The sequence below is a fragment of the Hydractinia symbiolongicarpus genome, chromosome 4, assembly GCF_029227915.1.
Source record: "Hydractinia symbiolongicarpus strain clone_291-10 chromosome 4, HSymV2.1, whole genome shotgun sequence".
NCBI lineage: Eukaryota > Metazoa > Cnidaria > Hydrozoa > Anthoathecata > Hydractiniidae > Hydractinia > Hydractinia symbiolongicarpus.
Window position 1 is genome coordinate 18468761 of NC_079878.1, and position 21572 is coordinate 18490332.

General features: G+C 37.5%; 1 protein-coding gene and 1 long non-coding RNA gene across 2 annotated transcripts in view; one reads left to right on the forward strand and one right to left on the reverse strand.

Moving 5' to 3' along the window:
• Nucleotides 1-21572, forward strand: part of LOC130641631 (uncharacterized) — a 59764-nt gene that overhangs the window by 28055 nt on the left and 10137 nt on the right. The window lies entirely within an intron of this gene.
• On the reverse strand, nucleotides 16733-19675 carry LOC130641634 (uncharacterized). The gene is made up of 2 exons (XR_008982493.1): nucleotides 19450-19675; nucleotides 16733-17161 (listed from the first exon to the last, which is right to left on the reverse strand). It is a non-coding gene; the product is annotated as an uncharacterized LOC130641634 (long non-coding RNA).

The window sequence follows — 21572 nt, forward strand, 5'->3', positions numbered from 1 at the left end:
CTACACTTCCTTTGTATCCAGTGGGTGATTTTAATTTGGGGTTTGCTCTGAGAAATTATTTTGTGTTTATTCCTAGATTTGAATCGGGAATTTGCTTTGGCACATTCGTTTGCATCTAAGCTTTCGTATAAAAAATAGATTTTGATATCCTCGAAGATAGCTTGTTAACGAGCGAAATAATTGTTATGGTATCAGACAAATTGCACAATCATTAATTAGGCAGAAGTGCTTAGTGAGGAAAGCAAGTTGTCCACCTAAAAATGTTTTGTTATCATGAACAACTTGTTACAAAATAATATGACAGGCAGCAAAAAAGATTAACATATTTCCATTGCGTTGTGTCTATTTAAAAAAGAATGTTTAATGTGAAAGTATCCAGTTTCATTTTTTTTATTATGGAGGAAGGGTTGATGTATGTAGGATTGTTTTTAATTCTACTTACACACCTCATCTTTCTCTGTGTTAATAATAGCTGTATTCTGTCTACCTATTAAAAGCGTGTTAGCTAATTTTGAAGTTACAGATATCAAATGCGATATATTTTTACCGACTTTGTTGTGATCACTCGCATGTAGTTAGTCAATCACAAGCCCTTATTCTTATGAATAACCAATTAAAGATTTTTACAGTCTTGGCATGCCGATGAAGCCATTATGAGTAAGACTGTTTTGATTTTGGAAGTTGGTCATGTTTAGTGTTAGGTTTGGACGTCTATTTTTGACTTCACTTAATTTGCCACATGCTGTTTTCCTCCGGATGTACGGCACGGTTTACATGAACCTAAGTGCTCAAACTGACGCTCAACCGCAGGAAAGCTTTATCATTGTAAGCGTTCCACTGAATCTTTAGAAACAACGTATACCTGTACTAAAGCTTCCAACCCATTTGTACAATATTGGTTACCTGCACTTAAGCACTCAACCTAGCGTTTAATGTTTCATTACTGGTGACTTGAGCCGTATAGGATGATATATACTTACAAGTGGGGGGACACTTTGTCCCTCGTGTGTACAGGCTTGTTAGAAGCATTTATGATTGAGATGAGTTAATTCATAGGTCAGAAGTAAAAAAAACTGAGTAGCATGTTTTTCTATTATGGGCGTTGTCCCTGGATGACGTTAAAAGTATGAAAATCAGGGGGTAAAGCTTACATAAAACTTGTTTCATTTTTGTGTGAATGTATTCAAAAAGCCCTCTAGTTTTTATTATTTGTTTGGATCACTACTGGCCTGATTTAAAAGACACCATTACATTCAATGACTGATATAAAATTGTAATTGTCATTCCAGAAACAATACCTCGTGCTTGTAACCCCCTAGAAATAGTAAAATGATAGTCAAAAGCCCATTTCTGCGAAAAAAAAGGTTTTGAAAAGTATTTTAAACGTTGAAAAAATATTATATACTATAGAAAATGGAAATATCATTAAGCAAAATCTAACCATTCGTCACGGGCGTCGGTTTTTGCACAATCTACACATTTGCACAAGTCTGTGCACCAAATTTTTTTTTACACTTACATCGATTGTTAACGCAAAAACAACAGTTCCAGAAGTGCCATGGGAGCAGGTAAGTTGTCAGTCGTAATGGGTGTCAACCCCGAATCAACATCTTCCCATCCATAATTAACTTGAAGGTAAAGAGAAGCGAAATTGTGCTAGAATCAACAGATGTTTTATGCATTATTCGCCTTTTTATATCCTCTCTTGCCTTATTTATTGTTATTCTTTTAAGGTTTTTCTTGATTTTTATATAAGAGCTTTTTATCCTGGCCAACATTATTGTGTTATCTTCACCAATTTGATTTTTACTTAGCTACATCTGGGGGTTGTAGCTGCTGCCCGGCGCATATCAACTATATTAGGCTACTTTTAGCCTAATACGGTTGGCTACAACAAATTATTAATCAATAATTCATATGCTGAATGCATTTAGGTACAAAATTTATATTACAGTAAAAGTTGTAGCTACAACCCTGGAAAAATATTTCGTTTTTTATGTCATAATTTCCTTTAACTGTTCCCCCTTTCTCCCAAAGTCAATGTTGTTTACCTCTAGGTAACTGGAGTACTTCTGCAAACATCAACTAAGCCAATACGATCTTTAACATTGACTTTTATGGGAAAATGGAAACTAAAATAAAATTCCCATTATATTTCAGGATTGTAGCTGCAACTTTTACTGTAATATAAATTTTGTAACTTTGGGAAAGTCCAAATTTTGTTGATTCAATGATAGAACAGTCTCCATTAACCTGTGATACTTAGGGTTTATTTTTTAACCGCAATTAATTGATTTCCGCCAGCACCACGCGGGGCGGAATCTTTAAAATCGGGACAAAGGGTATTTTCCAATCCGCATGAAACGCGCAGCATCCTGATAAAATTTGCTAAGGATCGAAGTACGAGCACGAAGCGAAAGGTTGTGTCGCTTGAAAAATTTTTGAGCCCAACCTCTGATGGCAATGAATGATGGATTGTGAGGTTGGACAACGTGCTTCGCTTTCTCTTGAAAGCTTATTACTGAAACTGGAAAATGCAAATCCCGTAAAACAAAAACCCACTTTAACAGTTGATCTTCTAATTCGGCAGGATAAGTTAACGGTCTACCAGCTCCAGGAAGATTACATTTGCTGGATAGCTTTTTGTTATCGGGTAGCGGGCGAGTATTGACTATTCCTCGGACTGTTGACTCATTGATATCAAATGCCCGTGCAGTGTTGGCAAAGCTGCCACTAACAGAATAGTGCAAGCGAATTTCTGCTTTCTTCTTTTGGGTGAAGCGTTTCCGGGTTTTGGAAGGTGGGTCAGGGTTGAGCGATGCAAGTGACGTGAAGTGAACGTGTAATAACTGCTCATAACATTGTGTGAAATTTACAATTTCGTGGAAGTCATGATACTTTTCCATCAAATGCTGAAACTGTTCCGACCGGAGTACCTTTTGATGGTCTACCAACGACGCGTTTCTTTGAAGGGGGTGGGAATCCTGAGGTCCCTAAGGAAAAATAATAAAACAGTTCATTATAACGTCTCGAAAAACAACATCAGGCTTTAACATGTTTGATACAAAAAGAAGTCAAAGTAATCATAAACACAGGAAAAGAGTTTCCTCCTGTTCAAATAACATCATCCATTTCGCTTTCATCCACGGGTTTCAGAAAACTTGAAATCTTCACTTGTTTGAGTGACACACTTGTAGCAGGCCGTTTATTAAAATAATTTTGAATCTTAGTTTGTGAAGCCATTTTCACGTGTCTCTTGCTTTGAAAAGCTGATGAGAATAATAGCGAGAAAAAAATCAAAAAATCGCAACATTCGAAACATGTGAAAAATCCAGACATTCGAAACGGAAAAACATTCGATTCGAAGCATAAAAATTCATTTACATTCGAAACACAACATTCATCGTTACACAACATGGAAAACTTGTCAAAGATTTGCTTCAGAGAACTTCTGCTAAATGCAAACGATCTACCCATTATGATAGAAAAGGAATTGTCTACGGATTGTTGTGTCAGAAGCCATCATGTATACCAGAGTGAATGGGAAGCGAAAGTGGACAGCAAGCTAACAGTCTGCCATGAAACACGACCTGGTGCATTTGTCGAAGATACGCAATGGCGTTGGCGTTGAAATACAGCGGTGTAACTGTGGGGCACGTACCAAAGTTCTTGTCAAAAATTACGTACTTTTACATAACGAATGGTGGTAAGCTTTTTGTGAGAATAACTGGGAAGAAGAAATTTTTAAAAAACCTTCCTCAAGGAGGAATGGAGCTCCCAGCCTTGTACATATTCAAGTCGAAGAATTCAGAGATTCATTAAAAATTACCAGGCCTTGTTGCGAAAGTTTTTAATGAGTACAAAGATGCAAGGGAACGTGCAACGAAGGCAAACAAGAACAAGAAGAAATAGCTTTGTAAAAAAATTATTTTGAAAAAAAATTAAGGAAAATTTTTTTTGAGCGGATTAGTTTATTTGCGCGGGTTGACCGTGCTCAAAAGTTTGTAATTTATCGCTTCTAATTATTTTTGCGGGGCGGTTAAAATAATTATTTTTACTGGCGCGTTAAATTAGAATAATTACGGTAACCAGTGGCGACTCTCTCACGTTTATGAACACGTTGAAAGGAACTCCTGCATATTGGAAACGATTTCTTTTTGAAATTTTGGCTATGGTAAAACAGCTAGGATTTCCAACGTTTTTTTATGACTTTGTCTTGTGCAGATTTTAGATGGAATGGACTGGTTAAAATCATCACTAAATAACAAGGAAATGACATATCCGAAGAAGAAATCGACAATCTAAATTACTATCAACGAACCGAGATTCTTAACAGTAATCCAGTTTTTTAGCAAAATCATTTGCAATACCGAGTTGAGACCTTTTTTAAAGCCATAGTTTTTAACGGACCGTTAGGGTAAACTACTACGCCATTGGAGTTTAATTCTGGTAAGAGGTAGCTCACACATCCACTCTTTATTATGGGTTGTTATGTACCGATTTTACGTAGCGATAATAAGGAAGAATATATTGCCCTTGTGGATAACATAGTTAAATGCCAGCTTCCTAGTAAAAAAAACAACCCGTTCTTCACAAACTAGTTTCGACATATCAAACACATTCTGATTCCAAATCTTGTGGTAAATATAAAAACAAGAATTCTCTAAGAAAAAAAGGGAAACACAATTAAAGATAAGGAAGACTATACTAGAAAAAGTAAAAACTTTTACATAGATTCAAATTTGAATCCAAGATTAACAATATTCTGCATCCAGATTAACCTAATTATACCCAACCAAGTACAATTGAAGAAATTCTTTAAAGTTTAGCCATAACAACAGAGTATGAAAACGCACTGAGCATATCTCCTAATAATGGATTTTAAATGAAATTTCGAAGGCTTCCAGATCCCTGTTTTATAAATAATTATTTTACCGAACACTTGATGGCATGGGAAGCTAACATAGACATTCAGCCTGTACTTGATTATTATAAAGCAATGTCTTACATGTGTGCTTATTTATCTAAAGCTGAAGACGAATCTTCAGAAGCAATGAAAAAAGCAGAATCGCAAGCATTAGAAACTGGTGATTTGAGAAGAGATATAGGGTATGTCGTAACGAGGGAGAGATTTTAAGTTTGTGACAAAACAGTACTGATATTTTTAAACGGAATATGTGGGATAGATACATGGATAGACCAAATCAAAAATTTAAAAAAGGAGATAGCCTATGTTAAAACAAATGTGGTATACTAAGTTCTTGTCAAGCTACTCTATGAAAATAAAACCGAAACCAGAAGATAAAAATGACAGCTAACTAGAAGTACTTAGGAAATAATAGCTGATATTCACGTGGAACCTTCTTATCCGAAAGCTCTACCTCTTATGTCCTCAAAAGAAATGTTGTCTTTACGAAAGGAAAAGTGTGTTCTAAGGTACTATGTGCCTAGTCTAGATAAAAATCCAGAAGTGTATGCACATCGTTTGCTCCTTATGTTTTATCCTTTTCGCCAGGAAGTAGAATTGCTAAGTGAAAACTCTGTACTTACTCAGAGAAATTATTGAAAAACGGTGTATTGGAAATTATGAATACAAATAAAAGAATATGCGAAACATTCGGTGAATTTGTTGAAGAAGCAATGATAAATTTTCACACGAATGTAAATAATCTTGATTCCTTCGCTGAACAAGTAAATGACGATGTTTTTGATGAGATGAGCTTTATAAATTACCATAGCGTTGACAAAGTTCCAAATGAAACCGAAAACGTCCCAGTTATTGGGAACAATTTTACATCGGTTAGTAAACCTGGAGTTTCCATGACGAACTCCATGAAAAAAATCGAACATTGAACGAAACTCAAAGTCAAGTTTTTGAAGTCGTAAATGATTGGCATGTAACGCACACAATAAAAATTGAGTCAATTCACATCTTTCTACGTTATAGTCAGAAATTTTCGAGACATTTTAATTTCGCGATAAAAATTTTGGGACAATTTCGCGATTTTTATTTTCGCGATTCGTTGCCTTGATTTTTTTTCGCGACATTCAATTTTCGCGAATTTCATAGAGTTACGAAGTTGAGGAAAACAAAATATGATTTTTAAGTACGTTTTTCTACTCAAATAATGACATCTGTAAAAGGAAGCTTTTTTTCAAAAAAGGTCAATGTTATAATCAATAAGGTAGCGGAAGAACCTTTAGTTTTGATCAAGCGGGGATAGTACAACCTTTCAAACTCGCCTCAGCTTTTGCCTAAATAATGGTATTGACGTTACAAATGTGCCTATACCGGCTGAAAATCGAAACTTCTCCACTGCCATAGGTAAATATTGAAGTGAATTTCAATGATGTAACATAAAACAACAAACAAAATATACTCTCAATAAGAGTTGGTAAAGTAGATGTTTATTACTATACGAACATAACAAACACGAATGTCCTTTGCTTTATAGCTTTACACAGCATGATACACCAAATTTCATACAGTGTTTTAATTTTTTAATCAAACAGATCAAACACGTTTCTTTCATACTTGTCTTCTTCTGATCCCTCCCAAGTCGAGGAATCTGAATCTGAGTGAGTTTCGATTATGGTACCATCAGGCGAGTGACTTTGTAAACGTCTGTACTGCGGGTAACATATCAATATCACGAAAAGGATCAAGTGAAGGAAGTTTAGAAATTCCTAACTTAATTGCATCAGTTTGTCTTTCTGGAGATGACATCTTGTTATAATACTCTATAAGCCATATCGCATGCAGAGGCTTCATGATTGTTAACTTAACATTAACTTTAACACTTTGAACATCAGCACCACCCTCGAGCTGTAATAAAATTTGCTTACTTTACCATTGAGAGAATTTGCTTCTCATGAAAGTTTTGAAATGTCCGTTCACGGTCAAGTCAAGAAGCTGGTATAAGTGTGTCATATTAGCAGGAACTCTAACCAGTAAAATGCTATTTTCCTTTAAAAGATTCAAAACATCGTCCGTCATTTGCCCCCCTGAAGACATCCATAACCAGTAACGCTTAAGGAGTTGGTAAAAGATTTAAGGAACTGCGTTCTTTTTCTAAATACGGGATAATGATTTTCTTTATCAACTTTATAGATTCGGCCGTGTTACTATAGTGTTTAGGGTTAGCAGATAATGAAAAGGTATCAGGGAAGTCAACTTTTGGATGGCTTTGAGACGTTTTCCCGGCGTATATCAACTGCATTGGTAGGAATTTGCCTTCTAATGTAATAGTGAAGGTACCTGTCATACTTCTTTTGTCAGTTGAGCCAGCAATCGGGATTTACTTGGTATTTTTTTTCTGTCATTGTCGTTTTTCCGACTGTCACATACTTCGAATTTGTTTGATCCAGGTTTAAGATCACCGATGGAGGAATTTCATACTTTTCAACTTTAGAAACAATGCCGTAGGTAAACGTTAACTCTGCTTCTTTTCGCGCACCTTCTGGTATTTTAACTTTACCGGTTGTTCCAACTCTTCTAACAAAATTCATACGTTTAAAAATACTTCTTGTCCAGGATCTGTTTCTAAATTGAATATGTTCCAGCTCATATTCCGGATATCTTTTTACCAAAGTATCAGCAACAGCCATGGAGACACTTGAGTTAACTACACCACCGCGCGATCTTGTTGATTTTAAAAACTTTTGCACCATCGCATCGATATTTCCAAGGAGCAAAGGTCTTCCACGTCTTTTAGCTTTCAAAATCTTGACTCCTTCAGCTCTTCTTGGTACTGCTTTTTGAATGTTCTAACAGTGCTTTCTTTTAGCGCAGCAAATTTGTTTTTAAAGTGAGTAATAGCTTTAGAGTTTCCGTTTTCACTTGCGTATTTTTCCTATTTCACTGTATAATTTATATTTTCCTCTTTTCTCTGACATTTTCGAAATGTTTGAACAGCTGCTTCGTAGTCTAGTAATCCTAAACCAGATACCGGCTGAGGTGGAAGCGAGGTAATTAATTTTTGTTGCTGGTTGTCTTCGCATTCTTTTGCCGTAGAAGTCTGCAAAGATTTCCGTTCATTTTTTTCTTGGCGTTCTTTTGCTTTTGCAAGACGGCGTATCATCGACATGTTGTTACCTCTGCTGTTATGATGTTCTTCCAACTTCGTATAACGGCAAAAGAAACTCGAAAGTGGTCGTTAACACATAATAGTTGGTATGGCTGACATGGTTTCTACTATTCATATGTATACCTGCTCCGCTATACAGGTGGCATGAAGTATCATTTCTATTACAATGTCACTATCATCTTTGCTGTTCAGCCTCAAGATTTTTTTACATTTCATCAAGTGTTATACAAGCCTTGGATATGTAATATATAATCAAGAGCTTATCAACAGCTTAACAAGAACAGGTTCTTCAGTAGCGATAATAGAAACCAGTCTTTTAATTTGAAATTTCACTTTCTTTGTTATAGACATGTTGCAACACTACGGGTAGTGTCAGTCTGATTTCCTGTCTGATTTTTTTTATAATTTTCTTTTTGCGTTACGAGTTTGATTGAGTTATGGTATCATACCTCAAAATCTTTGAATTTTCTGCGGACGTAAGAGGATTTCATTTTTACAGATCAATTTGGCAACCACAAGAACATCAGATTCTTAGCTGTGTTTTCAAATGTGGAAACCACTATGACATGTTTGCCGTCAAAACTTGTGATGAAAATGGAAGAACAGTGGGTCATCTTTTAAGAGAGATATCACGGATAACGAAGTTTATCATTGACAGAACGGCTAAAGTTACTGCTTGTATAATCTGAACTCATTACCGACGATCACCGCTAATGCAAGGAGGCTTAGAAATACCTTGTAAAATTTCAGTTCGTATACTTGGGACTTTTTCAATTTGCTACAATCATGTTCATAATAGTTTTGGAAAAACCACTTCCCCCCTCCCCCCACTGTTCAGTGTTGATTGGAGGTCTTTTCCAGAGTCGCCAGCAGCATTTTGGGGCACAAATCAACACAAAATCAACACTGACTGTAGGGGGAGAGGGGGAAACTCTGAAAAAAGCCTCAAAAGCCGTTTTTCCAATAATTTATGAACATGATTGTAGTTACGGAACGATATAAAGAGTTATGTAATGAACTTTACGTCGAACCCAAAAAACGAAGAAATGTTAGGGTCCTTTATGGTTAAGGCCTTTGAACCTGAACCGCCGGTGCCACCAGTGGGTAAAAAGAAGAGGCAAGAAAAAGGGCGAAAAACACACTTGTTGAAGAAGAACCATCCTTTGACATTAGACAATTTTTTGTCAACAGGCCCCGTGAGGAAGTTGGTCACAGTGATAACGGGAATGAGAATACATGATCTGTTAGAGTAATAGACCAATTTTCATTTCTTGTCTTGTCCTAATTATATCTCATCCCCATGTTATATAATGTTTTTATTCAAGACTTTCAAAACTTTGATCGCGTTCATTGGCTAAAATGGCATTTTTACGAAGTGGCATTATTTTAATATGGAAGTTTATTTCCTGGAGATCTCTTTCAAAAAAACTATCTGTGAAGTGCGACAAACATACATAAAAACTTTGATCGCTTGGTAGATCACCTGCACGACTTGTTTTGTTTAGCCATTTTTGTCTGAGTTCTTTCTTTTTTACAGACGGGATTCTGTGAAAACTGACTTCTTTGCACTTCTCAGATCGATTGGTACATCGAAACGCAGAGCAACTAACTATTTTTTAAAGATTTAAACGTAAATTACATACAAAACGCGATTTTAATGTAAGCTATAGGTCTTAACATGAACATTCTCTGCGCTCGCTTTCTGCACGATGTGATGTGTCATTATTTATAATCGGGTCCAGTCCTAAATGAAATCGCGCCTCTCTGTTTTTTTATGAGAAAAAAATTGAATATGCGAATGCTAGTACAACAATTTTAAATAAGGAAAACAAGTGAAGTAAGTTTTTTTTGATTTCTTATGCTTTTCTGAGTGCGTATAAAATAAAAAATATAAAAGTGATTTTTACTGGAGTTCCCCTTTAAGTTTTTATTCAGCATAGCGTATAAAAGGTGTATATTTAATACCCTGGAACTCACAAATGTTGTTTTGTCGTGGCTATGCTGCTAAAAAGTATAAAACCCATTTTTAAATGTATACTTGGCATTTTCTATATAGAAATGCGAGATCAGCGATCAAAAAGCAAGCACCGTTTTTTATTAAACTAGTCACGGTTAGGGTTTCGCGAAACTTTAAACGTATTTTAAAATCATAAACTTTTTAATCAACATGTGAGGCGAAGTTAACATTATTTGAGAACTATAGCCAATTTTCTATGAAAAATGAAATCACTGAAAGCCTATAAAGCTAAGAAAAACAAATAATTTGCCTAACGCGTTCGGTATGGAAGACGTAAAATACGAAACCTGAAATTATATATAGCTAAATTTGCCACAAAATTGACTGAAAATTGTTCTTTGCGAACCAATATTTCTGTGTTTATATTTCTTTCATTGTCTCTCACTAGCTGTAGCAACATTTCGTAAACTATCTACATGCACATTGGAATATCCAACAAAAAATCCAACTTACGATGTAAAAATTTAATATAAAAATGTTAAAAAAAAGAAAAAAATAATCAGCACAATCTACAACGTTTCGGTTGTCATACACCAAATTTAAAGTATCACAATTTTTTTACAAATTATATAATAGATATGCTAATAAAAGAGATATAATGGTGCTGAGGTGATGTTATTAAACTCGGACTCATTAGATAAATAAGGTTTCCTTATTCTCCACTGCGAAACGGCTATTCCCATGAGCCAAAACCTAGAAATTTTTTAATTGATGGTATGTGATTACAATGCTTCAGGTGATTTTTATTGCCAAATGGTGTGTTAATGTCGATGGCTTACCTGTTAAAAAAGTCACACCAGTGTGCTCGCCTACTCAAATCTTTAACGTTTCTCCAATATAGGGGGCGTTGCAGCCACCGCACTTAAAATTATAAATAATACTAGATAATAGATCTTTAGATATCTGGTCTTTAAAACCGAGAAGATTTGCGAGTGTGTGTCCTGAAAATATCAGTGATTTCACAGCATTAATGTTTCACGTATTAGTTTTTGAAGTTTAATCCTAGTTCGGAATGATAAAATGCCTAAATAGAAACATATTTTTTAAGTGTCCGTAACGTTTTTATTATGGTGGAAAACATCAAAAAATCTCTTGATGACTTTATCTAAAAAATTAGGCAGATAACTATTTCTCAAGAAAATTTCTTTAAGTTTTATGACGTTATATTGCAAAATAATGTAAAAAAAGGGAAACCAATTTTGTTTGCTACAACGACTATAAAGCTTCACTAAGATTACGTTCCTCTTTAATGCAGCCACCCAAAGTCGCTTTGCTTTCAGGTCTACGCGATGCTTACCTACATCTTAGTCCTGGATCGTTCTATCGTACAGTTTGCGTTTTACACCAGAAAAGAACTGGTGTAAATAGTAAACCCGGCACCGACACAAAAGATTAATTATATTTTGAAGAACGAAAGAGCGGCGATTTGTATTTTTAGACAGAAGCAAGACCATCGAACCCAGGCGTGGGCGCGGAAAGGGGTACTCTTAAACCAGTTTTATACGCCGAGGGCGTGCGCACGGGTGTAGTCCTGATTTGTTCAGACTTTGGGCGTAAAATCTAGAAGAAACAGGCTTCAGTGATACACCTTGATTTTTTGAGACAAATTTAATGGAGTATTTACACCAGTACAGAATAGCTAAATCCGACCTTGCACGTAAAAAAACTTTAATCCGCCCCTGCACGTAGAAAAACTTTAATTCGCCCCTGCACGTAAAAAAACTTTAATCCGCCTCTGCACGTAAAAAAAACTTTAATTCGCGCCTGTACGTAAAAGAACTTTAATCCGCCTCCGCCCGTAAAAAAAACTTTAATTCGCGCCTGTACGTAAAAAAACTTTAATCCCCCCCTGCACGTAAAACAACTTTAATTCGCCTAATATGCAGGAAAGAAACGTTCAAATTTTTCTGAATGTACGTCTAAAAAAGAATTGCGACAGATAAATATTTTATTTGATGTAGTTCAATTGCCCTTAGCTTTTCTTAATTTCGCAGGATTTATTACACAGGAAAAACTTAGACACGTGCTCTGTCCTATTGTTGAACTTATCTGTTTGCTTCCTCAGCAAAATTTTTTTTTTCATTTGACTCAGTTTGATTTTATTATAGGCTACCAAGTACAAGGCAGCTGTGATACCATTAGCTGGTGCAGTGGTTGGCGGTCTTGTTGGCGGACCTATCGGTTTGTTAGCAGGTTTTAAATTAGCTGGTGCAGCTGCAGCGGTAGGAGGAGGCATAGCGGGTTATCAAGGTGGTAAGTACTTAAAGAAAAAACATGATCACAAAGTTGAAACAGAACTGGAAAACTTAAGTACGCCTTGATAAAAAAAATGTTGGCTGATAAAACACCGTGATCAATGATTGCGTCGAGTTAATTAGTTGAAGTTGGTTTAGAATATTTATATATTGGGGAAGATATCACGCTACGGACAAATAATTTGTATATTTGTATATAATTTTAATAATGTATACATTAATGAAAGTATGTTTAGGCAATATGTATACAGCTGAATTGGAAAAAGTAAATATATAATAAAAGAGTTGGTTTAAAAATGCTATCAGTAAACTATATAGCACCGTGTCGGCACCAGTGACAGCAACTCGCGACGCTCTTGCCGATGGACTACAGAGTGTGCGGATTACCGTTGCCTTCTACTACAGCAAGGCAAGGGAACAAATTTCGGGAGTGACAACGCTTCACGACGAGATTGAACAGGAGGCAAGGGAGGACTACGCGGAGGATATTAAATATCAAGGCCCCGGGGACGATATCCATATGTTGGAGGATGGAAATCGGGTCAAAACATGGAGGTTCAATAAAGCTAAAAATCACCCCCTGAGGGACGCGATTGTGCAAAAAATTACGACACATATAGAAGTGCGCGTTAAGGTTGTGTATAGCTTCCGCTGTGATATCTACAAGGGTTGGGGGCGATGTACAAATCAAGGTGATAAGCACGTGTGAACCTCTGCTGGGATGCGGCTCTCTCCCGGTTTGGTTGTGAAACAAGAGGTGCATTTACGCCATGGATGGTAAAGATGCCAGAGCGGACAACCTATGCTTCTGGAGATGTCTTACGGTAAGGGAGAGGGCAGATGTTAGACGGGGAAAGGAACGTCTAACAAAAACAGCTCTCACCTTATCTCGAGAGTACTACAGGGTACCCCCAGCTTAAGCGTAAGGACGTGAGACCTACGAGGCTGGTGGATTTGGAGGGGGCTGCCAATCACTTCAAGGTCAACATTAGGTTATTTGAGCCCAAGACAAACTCTGATAAAGCACCATGGCGACTCGTCTATGGTCAAAAGCAACATAAAAAAGGTTTGGATGGCCTCAATCTTGATATGCTGGACTGTTTTTACATCAAGAATTTAGATGTGCTGACCCAACACTGGCAATGCGAGGTATGCGGCCAAGTTTTTAATGAGGTTTAGAATCTCACACGGCATAAGACCAATGAATGCGAGGACGTCAAGACGACTATCATTTGCAAAGGGGGGAATGTCAAACGTATGCCTGGCAGGGCGGAGAAGGTGTTTTACGATGAAGGTTTTAGTTATGAGGCCTCAAAATGGATAGAATATATGGCAGGGCAAACAGGTGGTGTGGTCATGGTGGTGAACGTGTTATCCGTGAGGGTAAAAAAGAATGGAAAGTTGATGCCCATGAGCCTGTCACAAAGACCGTTTATGACTACAACGGTTGTAAGTGGCACGGATGTCCCTGCATATCCGACAGAACCAAAGTGGACAAGGCTCATTACGCCGCAACCCAGTCCAAGGAAAGGATGATAGAGGAACAGGGGTGCAACTTCGTCACGGTCTGGGAATGTGAGAAACCACCAAAAATCAAGAGGTACTTTCTTCCGGGAACCATTCAAAGGGCCTACCTCTGGCATGCTTGAGAAACTGGTAAAAGGCAGTCACTTTCAGCCCATGGTCAAGGTACCATTTGAACACAGGGGTATACATAGTATTTTTTCAGCCTTTAGCATCCCCAAAAGCTTACGCGTAGCCGGAAAACGCTTGCAGCCTGTATTTTTTAAGTATTCGTGCATGTGCTCGGTGATTTGCTCGTCGGGTATCTCCTTGACGACAAACAGGGGAGCCATTTCATGAAATTTGTCACGCAGATACTCGGGTACCTCGATATCAACCTGGGCAAACGCAAACAACGATCCATCCATCACACCCTGCGCCAGAAGCTCGAGGTTATGTACCGATGTAGGTGTGGCCACCTTGATCAGTTGTTCCTTTCCACAAGGAAAGTCTTGCATCAGGGTACTCGGGTAGAGCATATTTGCGTCGTACCCTAGAATGGTCCTACACTTGCGGGGTTCGCTGTACATGTGAGATCTGATACCCGTCACGTCTCTTTCGTAGTATCTACAGAATAAAATCGCAGGACCACCCACCATCCCTGTCCGCAAAACGTCGTGGGCTTCATTCTTCTTACATTTTTCACATGCTCTCCGTACCTCCCTGCAGGCCTTACAAGTCTTGCTATAACAAGAGCCCTTACACCTATGTCTGCATGGGTCTCCTGGGGCGTATAGCTCTAACTTTGAGTTCAACCGTAGAGACAACACGTACAGCATTGATACACCAGGGATACTTACCGCATCCTTCAAAATATCTATCTCGTCATCGTAATACTGCAACCTCGTCTTGTCCACGGCTTCAATGAACGGTTCCACATCGGCTAGGTTGTACTCACGCAACCAGTCCATCATGGTGACGCAGCCTCGCATGCAAAACTCGACGCGGAATGTCTTGTACTCTTCGCGAGATAGTGTGTTCTTTCCACTTAGACGGCTATAAAAGTCCTCGTGGTCCTAAGGTCCGGCATGGTTCAACTTCTCGTGGCTCGTCAACCATTCATACGGAAACACAAGCTTTTCGAGCTTACATTCCAGCGACCTGCACCAACCGTCATAGCTTAGACCAGGAGCAAGGAAATTTTTTATATCTAGAATTTAAACCTCGGGGTAGTGAGGAACATGTAGTCATTATCTTTTTTCGCCACCTTGATCTTATTGTCTTGCGCGATCTCTTCGACAAAATACCGCTTGATCAGGTTGATGTCGTACTTGCCGGAATTAAACCTTATTACAGCTACTTGATTTACGCACCCATCTCACAACTCCTGGTTCTTTTTGGAGAGCATGTCAAAGTCGTCAGGCTTCGGGTACATTCTCTTGACCTCTTTCACAAAGAGTGCATGCCTCATTTCCAGCTCCTCCAAAAAAATTTTTTAACCCAAATCTTGGGGTCCTCGTGCTTCATGAACGTCGGGCGACTATTCAAACTATCGGCAATACCAACACCTATTGGAACATGTCTCGAAAAGAATGTTAGATCGGAGGTTTGCTGGTAATATAAAGGTGATAGGAGGGCTTCGAAATCAAATACAATATAGTGGGTGTAGGGGTTGAATTTCTTCTAAAAGTACCTCTTGATTTTGGGTGGTTTCTCACATTCCCAGACCGTGACGAAGTTGCACCCCTGTTCCTCTATCATCCTTTCCTTGGACTGGGTTGCGGCGTAATGAGCCTTGTCCACTTTGGTTCTGTCGGATATGCAGGGACATCCGTGCCACTTACAACCGTTGTAGTCATAAACGGTCTTTGTGACAGGCTCATGGCCATCAACTTTCCATTCTTTTTTACCCTCACGGATAACACGTTCACCACCATGACAACACCACCTGTTTGCCCTGCCATATATTCTATCCATTTTGAGGCCTCATAACTAAAACCTTCATCGTAAAACACCTTCTCCGCCCTGCCAGGCATACGTTTGACATTCCCCCCTTTGCAAATGATAGTCGTCTTGACGTCCTCGCATTCATTGGTCTTATGCCGTGTGAGATTCTAAACCTCATTAAAAACTTGGCCGCATACCTCGCATTGCCAGTGTTGGGTCAGCACATCTAAATCATTGATGTAAAAACAGGCCAGCATACTAAGATTGAGGCCATCCAAACCTTTTTTATGTTGCTTTTGGCCATAGACAACTCGCCATGGTGCTTTATCAGAGTTTGTCTTGACGTTCCTTTCCCCGTCTAACATCTGCCCTCTCCCTTACCGTAAGACATCTCCAGAAGCATAGGTTGTCCGCTCTGGCATCTTTACCATCCATGGCGTAAATGCACCTCTTGTTTCACAACCAAACCGGGAGAGAGCCGCATCCCAGCAGAGGTTCACACGTGCTTATCACCTTGATTTGTACATCGCCCCCAACCCTTGTAGATATCACAGCGGAAGCTATACACAACCTTAACGCGCACTTCTATATGTGTCGTAATTTTTTGCACAATCGCGTCCCTCAGGGGGTGATTTTTAGCTTTATTGAACCTCCATGTTTTGACCCGATTTCCATCCTCCAACATATGGATATCGTCCCCGGGGCCTTGATATTTAATATCCTCCGCGTAGTCCTCCCTTGCCTCCTGTTCAATCTCGTCGTGAAGCGTTGTCACTCCCGAAATTTGTTCCCTTGCCTTGCTGTAGTAGAAGGCAACGGTAATCCGCACACTCTGTAGTCCATCGGCAAGAGCGTCGCGAGTTGCTGTCACTGGTGCCGACACGGTGCTATATAGTTTACTGATAGCATTTTTAAACCAACTCTTTTATTATATATTTACTTTTTCCAATTCAGCTGTATACATATTGCCTAAACATACTTTCATTAATGTATACATTATTAAAATTATATACAAATATACAAATTATTTGTCCGTAGCGTGATATCTTCCCCAATATATAAATATTCTAAACCAACTTCAACTAATTAACTCGACGCAATCATTGATCACGGTGTTTTATCAGCCAACATTTTTTTTATCAAGGCGTACTTAAGTTTTCCAGTTCTGTTTCAACTTTGTGATCATGTTTTTTCTTTAAGTACTTACCACCTTGATAACCCGCTATGCCTCCTCCTACCGCTGCAGCTGCACCAGCTAATTTAAAACCTGCTAACAAACCGATAGGTCCGCCAACAAGACCGCCAACCACTGCACCAGCTAATGGTATCACAGCTGCCTTGTACTTGGTAGCCTATAATAAAATCAAACTGAGTCAAATGAAAAAAAAAATTTTGCTGAGGAAGCAAACAGATAAGTTCAACAATAGGACAGAGCACGTGTCTAAGTTTTTCCTGTGTAATAAATCCTGCGAAATTAAGAAAAGCTAAGGGCAATTGAACTACATCAAATAAAATATTTATCTGTCGCAATTCTTTTTTAGACGTACATTCAGAAAAATTTGAACGTTTCTTTCCTGCATATTAGGCGAATTAAAGTTGTTTTACGTGCAGGGGGGGATTAAAGTTTTTTTACGTACAGGCGCGAATTAAAGTTTTTTTTACGGGCGGAGGCGGATTAAAGTTCTTTTACGTACAGGCGCGAATTAAAGTTTTTTTTACGTGCAGAGGCGGATTAAAGTTTTTTTACGTGCAGGGGCGAATTAAAGTTTTTCTACGTGCAGGGGCGGATTAAAGTTTTTTTACGTGCAAGGTCGGATTTAGCTATTCTGTACTGGTGTAAATACTCCATTAAATTTGTCTCAAAAAATCAAGGTGTATCACTGAAGCCTGTTTCTTCTAGATTTTACGCCCAAAGTCTGAACAAATCAGGACTACACCCGTGCGCACGCCCTCGGCGTATAAAACTGGTTTAAGAGTACCCCTTTCCGCGCCCACGCCTGGGTTCGATGGTCTTGCTTCTGTCTAAAAATACAAATCGCCGCTCTTTCGTTCTTCAAAATATAATTAATCTTTTGTGTCGGTGCCGGGTTTACTATTTACACCAGTTCTTTTCTGGTGTAAAACGCAAACTGTACGATAGAACGATCCAGGACTAAGATGTAGGTAAGCATCGCGTAGACCTGAAAGCAAAGCGACTTTGGGTGGCTGCATTAAAGAGGAACGTAATCTTAGTGAAGCTTTATAGTCGTTGTAGCAAACAAAATTGGTTTCCCTTTTTTTACATTATTTTGCAATATAACGTCATAAAACTTAAAGAAATTTTCTTGAGAAATAGTTATCTGCCTAATTTTTTAGATAAAGTCATCAAGAGATTTTTTGATGTTTTCCACCATAATAAAAACGTTACGGACACTTAAAAAATATGTTTCTATTTAGGCATTTTATCATTCCGAACTAGGATTAAACTTCAAAAACTAATACGTGAAACATTAATGCTGTGAAATCACTGATATTTTCAGGACACACACTCGCAAATCTTCTCGGTTTTAAAGACCAGATATCTAAAGATCTATTATCTAGTATTATTTATAATTTTAAGTGCGGTGGCTGCAACGCCCCCTATATTGGAGAAACGTTAAAGATTTGAGTAGGCGAGCACACTGGTGTGACTTTTTTAACAGGTAAGCCATCGACATTAACACACCATTTGGCAATAAAAATCACCTGAAGCATTGTAATCACATACCATCAATTAAAAAATTTCTAGGTTTTGGCTCATGGGAATAGCCGTTTCGCAGTGGAGAATAAGGAAACCTTATTTATCTAATGAGTCCGAGTTTAATAACATCACCTCAGCACCATTATATCTCTTTTATTAGCATATCTATTATATAATTTGTAAAAAAATTGTGATACTTTAAATTTGGTGTATGACAACCGAAACGTTGTAGATTGTGCTGATTATTTTTTTCTTTTTTTTAACATTTTTATATTAAATTTTTACATCGTAAGTTGGATTTTTTGTTGGATATTCCAATGTGCATGTAGATAGTTTACGAAATGTTGCTACAGCTAGTGAGAGACAATGAAAGAAATATAAACACAGAAATATTGGTTCGCAAAGAACAATTTTCAGTCAATTTTGTGGCAAATTTAGCTATATATAATTTCAGGTTTCGTATTTTACGTCTTCCATACCGAACGCGTTAGGCAAATTATTTGTTTTTCTTAGCTTTATAGGCTTTCAGTGATTTCATTTTTCATAGAAAATTGGCTTTAGTTCTCAAATAATGTTAACTTCGCCTCACATGTTGATTAAAAAGTTTATGATTTTAAAATACGTTTAAAGTTTCGCGAAACCCTAACCGTGACTAGTTTAATAAAAAACGGTGCTTGCTTTTTGATCGCTGATCTCGCATTTCTATATAGAAAATGCCAAGTATACATTTAAAAATGGGTTTTATACTTTTTAGCAGCATAGCCACGACAAAACAACATTTGTGAGTTCCAGGGTATTAAATATACACCTTTTATACGCTATGCTGAATAAAAACTTAAAGGGGAACTCCAGTAAAAATCACTTTTATATTTTTTATTTTATACGCACTCAGAAAAGCATAAGAAATCAAAAAAAACTTACTTCACTTGTTTTCCTTATTTAAAATTGTTGTACTAGCATTCGCATATTCAATTTTTTTCTCATAAAAAAACAGAGAGGCGCGATTTCATTTAGGACTGGACCCGATTATAAATAATGACACATCACATCGTGCAGAAAGCGAGCGCAGAGAATGTTCATGTTAAGACCTATAGCTTACATTAAAATCGCGTTTTGTATGTAATTTAAGTTTAAATCTTTAAAAAATAGTTAGTTGCTCTGCGTTTCGATGTACCAATCGATCTGAGAAGTGCAAAGAAGTCAGTTTTCACAGAATCCCGTCTGTAAAAAAGAAAGAACTCAGACAAAAATGGCTAAACAAAACAAGTCGTGCAGGTGATCTACCAAGCGATCAAAGTTTTTATGTATGTTTGTCGCACTTCACAGATAGCTTTTTTGAAAGAGATCTCCAGGAAATAAACTTCCATTATTAAAATAATGCCACTTCGTAAAAATGCCATTTTAGCCAATGAACGCGATCAAAGTTTTGAAAGTCTTGAATAAAAACATTATATAACATGGGGATGAGATATAATTAGGACAAGACAAGAAATGAAAATTGGTCTATTACTCTAACAGATCATGTATTCTCATTCCCGTTATCACTGTGACCAACTTCCTCACGGGGCCTGTTGACAAAAAATTGTCTAATGTCAAAGGATGGTTCTTCTTCAACAAGTGTGTTTCTTCGCCCTTTTTCTTGCCTCTTCTTTTTACCCACTGGTGGTACCGGCGGTTCAGGTTCAAAGGCCTTAACCATAAATGATCCTTTAAGCTAGCTAACTACTAGTTTATTTGTTTGTATACTAGGTCTGTATACCTTATCCATATATAAAGTGATTAATTTTTTTGTGGTAAGCTGGAAAGCTAGCCACACCCCTTCACCAAAATGAGACTTTGAAGAGTTTGGAAAGAAAACATCATTATTGGCCTAAGAGGTGCGGGAGTTTTCCTGGAAAGATTGATGTTAAAGTATCAAGTATACCGTACTTCTCTGTTATTCCCGCCTCTAGTACGCCAGTTAGTTTTATAAAAGGGTGGAGCGATGGGGATTCTAAAGCCGCTATACCCTCGTTGTTTCCAGAGACTTAATTTCCGATGGAGTAACAAACCCAACATCAAAACTCGAAATTTTACCGACTTCGTTGCTATATGCAAAAAAAAATTCCCTAGGAGTCCCCTAAATTTTATTACTTTTATTTTTTATCAAAATAACTTTAATCTTTGCTGCTTTACGCGGGAGCTCTTATTTATAACTCACCTCCCGTGCAAAGACCAGTTTGGCTTCATACGAAACAGCTTTAAAAGTTGTCTATTAATCTTTTTACATTTTAGTAAAAAATCGCTTAGCAATTTTATTTTTCGGAATAAGTTTTTGTGAAATCAGCAAATTATCAGTGTAAATAATAAACACATCCTACTATTCTGATTACAACAAAAGGTGTAGCTACCATACTGCATTTAGCATAAGAATTATTAAAAATTTTGTTGTAGCCAACTACATTTGGCTACTTTAACTTTTTAGCCAGAGATATCTAACGAGCTAGCTAGATAGCCACAACACAAACATAAAAAAAATAATAACGTACCAAACTAACTGAAAACTTTAAAATAATAGAAATAAATAAGGCTTGTTCTAGCTAGCTGGCTTTAGCAGGAAGACGCGTTTCTTGTGGACAGACAGACAGAATACGGATATTATTAAGAGAGCTTTAGTACAGGTATACAGTGTGCCGTAAATCGAGTGAAGCGGACACAGCATGATAATGTTTCGGGCGTAATAAATTTTAAAAAAAATAACTTTCCTGCAACTTTAGCCGAAATAAAAACAGTTTATGACCTGTTGTTACCCCCGTTATATCTAAGTAGTACAGGTAAATCTTGTCGCACATACGGATAGGCCTAATACCCTTCCCCAAAAGAATTTTATCACAACATTGGTTTAAAATAAAAGCACATAATCAACCACTAAAATCACTTATAAGTTTTGTGAAATTAGCAAAATTGTCGGTGTAAAAAAAATACAACAAGAAGCCCGCTGGCCTAAAGATTTCCGCCATCAGCATAGATAATAAGTATGTAGTGCCAGACTATCCTCAGATAAG